The sequence below is a fragment of the Periplaneta americana genome, chromosome 16 (assembly GCF_040183065.1).
Source record: "Periplaneta americana isolate PAMFEO1 chromosome 16, P.americana_PAMFEO1_priV1, whole genome shotgun sequence".
NCBI classification, from domain to species: domain Eukaryota; kingdom Metazoa; phylum Arthropoda; class Insecta; order Blattodea; family Blattidae; genus Periplaneta; species Periplaneta americana.
Window position 1 is genome coordinate 54,783,306 of NC_091132.1, and position 9,803 is coordinate 54,793,108.

The 9,803-nt window shown below is 35.4% G+C and overlaps 1 long non-coding RNA gene across 1 annotated transcript; it reads left to right on the plus strand.

The window, feature by feature from the left end:
• Positions 1-20: 20 nt before the first annotated feature.
• On the plus strand, positions 21-4,644 carry LOC138716272 (uncharacterized). Its single transcript, XR_011336625.1, has 2 exons — positions 21-230; positions 936-4,644. It is a non-coding gene; the product is annotated as an uncharacterized lncRNA (long non-coding RNA).
• Positions 4,645-9,803: the final 5,159 nt, after the last annotated feature.

Here is a 9,803-nt window from a genome sequence, read left to right on the forward strand (position 1 = left end):
CGCAATAACCTCATTTGACACATTTGAACAACACGTCACATGGCATGTAATGTTTGACAGTAGTGGAAAGTGTGTTTTGAGTACTTTATAAGTTATTTATCTTCATGTTTAAGAATTATTATAGTTAATGAGTATCATATTATTGCTATAATGAAGTTGGATTTTTATACAGTATGGAATATTTTCTTTCTGATATTTTTGTTATGCATGTTCCTGTACCTAATATTTGGGTATGTACTGTATTGGTATATATGTTCATATATGTCACATTGTAATTGTTCTTAATACGCCACTACATTATTTGCCATGAAATAGTTCTTGAAGTAATTGTAGTAAATTATCCATTTGTTGTCAATTTAGAACGAATATTTATACACACATGACACAGCGTAATGTGGGTCATGTGCTGCTTTGGTATGCTTATTCGAAGTCTAGATGATATCCTCGTCTTGTGTGTTGTATTTTATGAATTGTGTACAAAGTTACTGTACAAGGAAACTGAAATTTGCAATAATTCTGCATGATCCCTGGGCCTAGTGACAATAGACTAATTTAGTACGAAGAGATGTTACCGGTAGCTGATAATTACACAAAAAAGTAACACGAGAAATAATACTTTTTCCGAAGTGATATAGTGTTAAAAGTTGTGTAACCAAGATGTACAAAATTTATTATTATTATTATTATTATTATTATTATTATTATTATTATTATTATTATTATTATTATTAATTTTGTATCACTCCCGCCACTTATACAACAACCTATTTCTTCTCGTCAACTATGAAAGACTGGTATTATTTGTTGACAGGAGCCAGAATTCTTCTCTCCCCCCTCCTTGGCGAATGTCGACTTCTCTTGTTTTCCTTCTCCCCTTCCCTAGATAACCTCTGTATATAGTTACTCGAAGTGTTTGTAATTTTTTTTTGTTTCAGGTGACATTTAACTTGGAAGTGATAATGGAAGATCAATTCAGATTTCTGTTTGATCCAACACATTATTATTCAACATCTGAGTAATGATGAGAAGATTATGGTGATTGAAGTAGTTTGGAGATGGTTACACTTTCTCTGCTTTTGTGCCAAGTAAAACAAAAGTTACTAATCAAGTAAGACAATGAATTATCAGATTTCAGTTGTCGCCCAAAATTGCAGAAATAAAAATATTTTTTGGAATCTAATTGCGCATTTATTTTTCTTTTAAAGCAACGAAATGGACTCCATCATCATTAACAGTCACATGTCTCAAGATTGCTGGAATGTAAACATGCCTTAAATAATATTTCTTTGTGACGAAATAATATGGAGTTTGTTACAAATATAATAAAGTTTAATATGAACATACAATACCAAAAATTAAATCAGCTTAACTTGTTCTCTTACATGAACTTTGAATGTCATGGATATTCCTTTTTCCTGCACCTTTCTTTCTTACTTAAGTACTGGCTTTTAAGGAACCCGGAGGTTCATTACCGCCCTCACATAAGACCGCCATTGGTCCCTGTCCTGAGCAAGATGAATCCAGTCTCTACCATCATATCCCACCTCCCTCAAATCCATTTTAATATTTTCTTCCCATCTACGTCTCGGCTTCCCCAATGCACCTTTCTTTCAGTATCTTAAATTTAATTATTTGATTTTTAAGCATAGTTTTAGTTATAAACATAGGCGGAGAGAGAACCGTTTCCTTGGGGGGACAAAGCAAAACCATAGAATCTCCATATAACGGGCTTATGGGGGACGTCATTTACCTCCTTTCCCGTTATGCTTGACGGTGGTACAGTTTATCGGAATATGATCATTTAATAAAGGTATTTTCGGGAGGCATGTTTCTCACAGTTTTACGTCCATATCCGCGATGTTTAGGGCTTGAACTGTAGGTCTACAACAAATTATAATAGGGCATAACTTAAAACAATCTCCCTCTTTTTCTCTCTCGTACAAAAACACATGTGTAGGCCTACATCAATAAAACTACGTAACAGTGCTAACAGAAACTTACCTTCCTGAAGATATCATATGAAATGTAAACTCTAATTATTTTATTTAATCTCGTCTTTAAGTTTACACATTATACTGAGATCACTTTTCTTTTTTCTGCATCGTTATGCAGTATGTTATTCATACATCACCAAGTGGCAGCCTGAACACCAGCAGACTTCTAACACATGAGTACAGAGTGTTACAAAAGAAACATTACAGTGCTTCCATTCCTCAAATAAGGTATAGGAATTCTTATACATTCAGAAATTTAAAAGATTATAGTCCAGACACATGATCTGAAGACATTAATTCATCAATTTAAGTACAGAAACTTAATCATAAACAAAAGCAAAAAACGTCTTTTGAATTCAATACTTGCTAACGTTAATAGAAAAAAAAAAAAGAGTTCAGACGAGTTTGAAAGGGGGCAATGCCCCTCCATAACTCCGCCTATGGTTATATTTTTCCTGAGCTAAGAGTCAGCTGGATGAAAAAAAAAATTATAACTCTGTTTAGTGAAAAATTAAACTAGTCATTATCAGTACTGGTATAAATTTTATTTAAACTGCCTGTACTGCTGTTTTAAAACACCGCGCCCAAATTATGAAAACAATTTTACTTTTTCTACGCATTTCTCGAAGATTTATATCACAATTCCAGTAAATTATATTTAGACTTCTCAGTCCGAGTTGAACGTCATTAAAATGCTTTGCATTAGCGAATCATTTAAAATCAATGTAATGCAGTTTAATATTTAAATTGATTAATTATCTTAATTCATGTTCCAGATTAATATTTCTGGATTAATTAAAGCAGGAAAAATATTTGTTTTGGTTATATTATAATTAGGAAATGGCAACTTTTCGATCTTTGTAGTCATTTTTAACAATAAATTTCATTACAAAGGTATGGCCATTAGGTGTAGCAAGTCTCACTTCTGTAATTATAATTTTGCATCATTAATATCACTTAAGCTGTTTGTAATGCATGGCCAGTTCTGGATGAGCTGGCTGGAAAGAAAAGGATGTTATTAAATGTACTCACTTCTTACAGGAGATGTTGTCCCTTGGCTTCTGTACACTGCTGACATTTGCAGATAAAATTTCCATTGACTCAGAACGGTTCGTCTTCAGAAATTGATAAAATTGTGTAACAAATTTTTTTTTAAATTTTAATTCTTATCCATCCCTTGATACACAGATTTAACTTATTCTGTCTATTAACTTAAAATGGCTGTTACTGAATTTTTACGACTGCATGGATTACCAGTGGGATGTGAAACTAATTCCTTATTCATGAGGTCTGCAAACTCGATTCATCAATATGTTGAAAATTGTGATATCAATATATGATCAATAATTGTGAATAAATAATAATTACTTGTCATACCGTATTTACGAGGTTTCTCTTCAATTTTTGCGTTGAAAAATGGGAGGAGGAGTCATCTTAAATTCACGTAATAAGAAAAGTACACAAGTTACGTAAATCTTAAATGTTGTACAGTACCACCTATACTAAATAACACCACAGACATGGTTGTTTCTCCTGTGGTCCACTTGTTCATAATTATATCGAATTGTGTGGTACTTGACAAAAAATTGTTCCAGATGTTTATCTATGTACTTCACAATGTTGACACAATAGATGCTGCAAGTTCATATTATTACTACTTCTGCTACTTTCTTGTTTTACCTCATACGCGACTAACTTTATATTAATTTTTGCGAGTAATTCACATAAATTCTTTTAAATGCTATAATTTTGTATGAAGTTCGATTTTAGGCATAATTCTATGGACAACAATGCTCTAAAATATATTTTTGGAGATATGTGGCCTCTATTTTTCTTTTTTGTTACAAAAAATTGTGATTTCGTATTGTCATGCGTTTATTCTTTCCAGTAAAAGGATTTCCAGCCACCGGTGTGGCTCAGTTAAGGCGCTTGCCTTCTGATCTGAAGTTGGCTCAGGCGCGGGTTCAATCTCCGCTTGGGCTGATTACCTCTGATTACCTGGTTGGGTTTTTTCCGAGGTTTTCCCCAACCGTAAGGTGAATGCCAGGTAATCTATGGCGAATCCTCGGCCTCATCTCGCCAAATACCATCTCACTATCACCAATCTCATCGACGCTAAATAACCTCGTAGTTGATACAGCGTCGTTAAATAACTAACTAATAATGATAATAATGAAAAAAAAGGATTTCCTTATTTGGTTGCGAATTACTTTCTTACATGTGTATTCTTCCTGACTCCTGACGTGAATATTAGCAAAATTCATCCAATAGTTTAGAAGAAGACTGTATACAGATGAATGCACGGCCAAATAATACCGGGGGGTGACTTATCATTGTCAGAAATGTTGAAAATGTTCGTTTCTTTGAACATTTTGAAATCTGATTTTTGGGCATCACAACATTTAGTCATTTTACAAATTTAAATGAGAATCTAGAGGGAATGTGTTTTTGTAGGAAGAATTACGTATGAAGTCAGTACAATGGTTAACTTTCGTTTTTGGTGTGCCAGATTTGGTGTAATTGACAGAAACAATGCAGTCAGTATGTGTTGGGCATGTTTTGTTCGTGATAGGTACATGAACAACAAAAACCTTTCCATCAATGCTGTGTGTGATTTGAGTAGTCAGAATAAGTGTGTTCTTTCTTTCTTTCTTTCTTTCTTAAAATCTGTTAAGTTTAGTGTGTTACCAGTATGTAAATTGATATAAATTGTTTTCTTGGAATTGGTAAGAGAGAGTATTTACAGAATATGCCTTGGAACAGTGTTGGAATTTGGGCACCACAGGAACCAGTCAGGACCTTCATTTAGAAACATGGGAATCATTGCCTCTTGACAAATGGGCCCAAAATTTATGCCACTATTATGGAACGTTTCTATTATTTCGTTTACACTAGCACAAAATCAGAACACTTCAGACTAATATCCTTTTTGTAATGGAATCCTTACAATATAGAAAATCTACCGTATGTAGTCCTACAACTGCTTTAAAAAGAGCTCCATATAAAAGTACCTATGCAATTATTATAGTCATAAAGTGTTATTTAATAAAAAGTTTTGTGATATAGTCAATCTGTATTTGAATATATCACATATAATTTTACATTGGTTATAGATACATAGTATAAAGTTCATGTATATTTTGTATGAATCCAGAATTGGAGTAATAAATATATTTATGAGAAATGTTCTATGGATTAATATTTTCTACATTCATCATCATCCTCTTATCATGTCCTCCTTTCGGAAGATCGATTCCAAATATCCCACCATTCATCTCTGTCTTCCCAAACTTTTTTTCCTGTTTATTTTATCCCACGTTCTTGTAAGTTCTTCCGAATTTGACTATCCATCTTTCCCATGGTCTTTCCATTGATCGTCTTCCTTTCACTTTTAAATTCAATATTCTCTTTGGCAGCCTTTCCCTTTCCATTCTGTTAAGGTGCCCAAACCATTGTAATCTCTTATTTTCTAATTGTGTTAATTTTTCAACCTTCAGAGTTTCCCTGATTATGTCGTTTCGTATCCTGTCTTTTCCTGTCGTAACATAATGTCACATATTTCACTATTACCCTCAAATCAGTTTGAAATGAGCATTTCAAGTAAGTAAAGTAAAACTCTATACAATCTGAATATCAGCTATAACAGCTAGGGGATCATTGTGCTAACCACACATTACTCCTATACTTGTTGGATGATTGTTCACCTCTGCTGAGGCATGTTGATGACTGTAGCATTGTAATTCAAGGCATCATGCCTAGGACTCGCATTACGAAATGCTCACTGGTTTGAGTCCTCATTGGAAAGGCATTCTCTCATGAAATTTCGGCCAGTGTAGGGAAGTAATGCCTACCCAGCCAGCATTCGTGATGAATTTGGGGAGCTATGATAGGTAGTGAAATCTGGTTATGGAAATCAACTATAACGTCTGGGAGGGATCATAGTATGTACTAACCACATGATACCTTTGTTCTGGTTAGATGAGCGTTCACCTCTGCTGAGGTATGTGAACATGAGGCCAACAGCCACTTGGTTGGCCTTGGCCCTTCACTGTCACACCATGGATTAACGAAATTCCTCAGAAGAGATTTTTCTTTTGTTCCAAACTATATCGCACTGACCTCTTAGATCCTGGAATGACTGCCAGCAGTGAACTTAATATGTGGAAGGATCAGAAGTTAAACCAAGTGTTATGATACATCGGTATTACGAACTTATAGGCGTAATGTTACTAAGTATAATAACTCAAATTTTTTGGGTAAACTAAGCCTCTTAAGAGCTTTGCCACTGATAATGAATATGTATAGTTATTAAGTGTAACTGAGAATAAGTGTTATAAATTAGGAGGAGGGATAAGTGAAAGTGAAGGGACATGAAAGACATAGTTAAGTGCAAGTGTAAAGGTCACATTACATCAGTGTGTAATGTTTGTAAATAGTGCAAGTGTTTGGGGTCTCATATTTCCTCAAAAATGGTTCACATTCCAATGATGTTTTCAAAAATGCTAGTTCATACTAAAAGAAAAAAAAAATCCTTGTTTTATCTAAAACATTTTTGAATGGCCTACTTTGAATGGATTTTTGGCAGTCAACGAATTTTGCTTCATATGAAAAAAGAACACATTTGCAACCAAGACCTCTTCAAATGATATCTCTATCCAATGGTTTTGCTTCAGTAAAGTCTCATTTTACAAACCTATGGATCAACAATTGGTTCTCTTCTGACAAAGGAAAAATTTTACAGTCTACAAAAGAAACCAAATGACCTGGAAATGTACAAAAACTTGCCCAGACATATTCAAACACTTTTAACAAGGGCCAGAACAGGTCACATTCACTCAATTGTACCTACACCAATTTCACATTTCTGATAATCCTACTTGTCTGTGGTGTAATAATCATGACGAAGATCTGGAGCACATTCTTGTATACTGTTATCCATAAACCACTAAAGAAGTAATTTAAAATCATCAGTGCCAGGTGCAGAAGACACAGCCCTGCAGTATATATTGACTACACCCCACCTCTGGCTACTAGCAACAGGCATCTATAATGAACACCGATCAAAATACCCCTCATTTCTCGTGAAAAATAACAACTGAATAGACTACAGTGAACTATAGTGGACATTATATTGTCAGCAAACAGCTGGATACATTAAAAAAGAATATATTGCATGTCTTCCATCAGTTACCCTACTGATATCTTTCTCTTGTCATAGACCGTACTTTCCATTTGTAAACCGAAACAAAAATAAAACATTCAGGCCAACACAACTGTAGTTTCATTTCTGAAGCTGGTGACATTCTACATGCTGTTGCATCTCTGATACAGTATATATATTTTGTACTCTTAACTTATCTCAGCTGGCAGTAAAATTTCGAAATGAACCAAATACCCAAATACAGTAGAACCTCTATTATCTGTGGTAATGAAAGGAATAGACTGAACGGCTAACTGAAAAAAAATTGAATAATCTACACCATAACATATTTTCCTATATTAGTTCATAATACATAGAGTTTTGCTATTTCCTCCATGGTCTTGTGTCTAATATGCTACATAGTGGAACAGAAGTTCACCAATTTAATTTCGGTTATCAATGACGGATTTTTAAGGTCCAAGAAAACTCCTTGTGCTGGCTGTCTGCAAAAAGATTAGGATTAATGGAGATCTCATGTTGTAAATTTACATGTTTGATACACTTTATCCTTATTTTTTAATAAATCCCGCACAATTGTAACATCAATCCCGTATTCTGATGTGAGATGAGCCACAGTTTCTCCTTTCCCAAACCGCTCAATTATTTGAACTTTTTTTATATACCGGTACTTAGCAAAACACATTTTTTTTTTTCGATGCCCATGGAAGACATTTTGCATAGAAGTTATATGGTATGGCCACAGGAATAGCAGGACAAGGACTGAATGGTGCACCAGTTTGCTATAAATTGAATAGAAGTTCTTGGGTCATTTCTTTGAAGGCAAGTAGTGATTGGGTTGTGAGTTTTCGGGCTTGTGCCGTGTTGTCTCAGTTGTTGGAGCTGATGTTCCGATCATCCTGCTGTGATCGTCCTCAGAGCTGTGGATGGATGATCGAAATGTTAGCTTCAGCAACAGAGACAATGCGGCACAAGTCCAGAAAGTCACAACCCATGAACAGCAGCTGCTGAAGCCTACGCCAGTGAGATTATTTTACAAGTTGGAAAACATCCACAAGTAACTATTCCTGTTGACCCCAGCGACAGCAATATTGTGTAAGGGTTAAGGCTTGTAAGAAGTACTGCCCGTGCCTCACTTCCTGAGCTGTTTCTTTGCGGGGCGAGATGCAGAGGGACAGGGTAGGAGGAGCTGCGTACAGCATGTGCCTACTACCCTACGTTCAACACATCGGCCTTTTCAGGATTCCTTTCGTTAGCTATGGAGCAAGATCAGCCATTGACAAGCGAATGTATAGGCTGTCTCCTCATGAAACAGATTATGTCCCCATCAATTCCTGTAACTAAACACTAATACCAGTTGTAGACTACAGTCTCTACAAGACATTATAGACCTAATCGCGATTATGGTTATCACGTGTACACATCCGTAAACTCTTTCCTCAATGGCAGTGTTTCTCAAACTTTTTCCACCCCGAAACCCCTTTTAATCTAAAGTGTAACTGCGGAATCCCTGTAATATTTTATTAGTGTTTAAATTAACAGACAAGTGAAAGCTAGTATCTCAATAATTCTGTTCAATGGGACGAATGTATTTGCTTTTTAAGCCTGCAATCTGGTTTTATGGCGGAAAGTTTTAGTCTCATTTCTATTGTACTTCTGCATTTTGTCTTTTCGACATTTTGTTTTAGTGAACAGATGCGCAGAGAATCCAGTGATGAAAGTGATAAATATTATGGGTATTTTCCGTTTTAGATGTTCATTAAACATATTATTATTATTACGCATATTCTTGGATTATTATTATTATTATTATTATTATTATCGGTGGTTTCATGTTATTATTGATTCATATTTCCGTAACATTTATATATTTTTATAATATCCACTAAGTATAAAATAACCACCGGAGCAGTCCAGTCGGCTAAGGCGTTTGCCTATCGATCCAGAGTTGCACTCGGGTGCGGGTCCGATTCCCGCTTGGGCTGATTACCTGGTTGGGTTTTTTCCCCGAGGTTTTCCCCAACCGTAAGGCGAATGTCAGGTAATCTTTGGCGAATCCCCGACTTCATCTCGCCAAATACCATTTCGCTATCATCAATCCCATCGATGCAAAATAACCTAGTAGTTGACACAATGTCGTTAAATAACCAAGTAAAATCATATAAGGCTCACGGAACCCCAGAACATACTTTGAGAAATGCTGCTCTATGGTAATTCAGCAGTTGTCCAAACTGAACAAAGAATGGCCTAGTATGTACTTATATTTTAGGAAATCGCCATCAGAGATAATAGCGATAGTGGTAACCACGATTAGAGTATCCAGTATTATAACCAGTAAAGATCCCTGCGATGGCATAGGATAATGTTTTCAGAACATGTAATATGCTGCCGTGCAGCCACGTTGCACCTCCCGTGACGTTCCGAGCAGACCTAAGAGGCGTGGTTATAAGCACTAGGGAACTCTCGGTTCAGGACGTGAGACACGGGCAGTAATAATACTATTTGAAGAGTCCACTGCAAGAATGATGGATGTCATTTGGAATACATTTTGCAGGAGAAGCAATTGCAAGTTTGAAATGCTTAGTGCTCAAAGCTAAACTGATTTTCCGATCATTACTGGACAATGACTATCAGTGTTAATGCCATAAAAC